Here is a 387-nt window from a genome sequence, read left to right as displayed (position 1 = left end):
TATATATATATATATATATATATATATATATACGTGAAAGAGTATACTCGTTCAAAAAATACGAATTTATTTCTTTCCTAAGTAATTGTTAAATAAATAATAATAATATTTGAAACTCGTCGTGGATATTATAATAATAATCAAGGAGGATCAAAGAATCGTCTTATTTACTATACAAGATGGATCACTAGATGACTCTAAGGAAAATACGAAACGACGAGATAAAATGAAAAGCTTTCCGTTGCGGCGTGGAATCCAGCCACGTGAACCTGCCTGGAAAAGGGCGAAGAATCAAGGATGCTCGAGAAGAGAGGGAGCGTTGGGAAACAGCGCTTCCGCCGCTGTGAATCGGCAAACGAGGAAGAAACGGAAGCAAAAAGGGGGGAG

General features: G+C 37.0%; 1 protein-coding gene and 2 long non-coding RNA genes across 3 annotated transcripts in view; 1 reads left to right on the top strand and 2 right to left on the bottom strand.

The window, feature by feature from the left end:
• The window catches only part of LOC116185355, a 25,801-nt gene that overhangs the window by 2,175 nt on the left and 23,239 nt on the right, over positions 1-387 (bottom strand). The window lies entirely within an intron of this gene.
• The window catches only part of LOC116185356, an 18,068-nt gene that overhangs the window by 537 nt on the left and 17,144 nt on the right, over positions 1-387 (bottom strand). The window lies entirely within an intron of this gene.
• LOC102671658 (pair-rule protein odd-paired-like) overlaps positions 1-387 on the top strand; it is a 31,961-nt gene that overhangs the window by 22,891 nt on the left and 8,683 nt on the right. The window lies entirely within an intron of this gene.

This window comes from Apis dorsata, unplaced genomic scaffold, assembly GCF_000469605.1.
Source record: "Apis dorsata unplaced genomic scaffold, Apis dorsata 1.3 scaffold_163, whole genome shotgun sequence".
Lineage (NCBI taxonomy): Eukaryota > Metazoa > Arthropoda > Insecta > Hymenoptera > Apidae > Apis > Apis dorsata.
The sequence above is the reverse complement of the archived record's forward strand: the minus strand, read 5'-3'. Positions and strand labels throughout refer to the sequence as shown.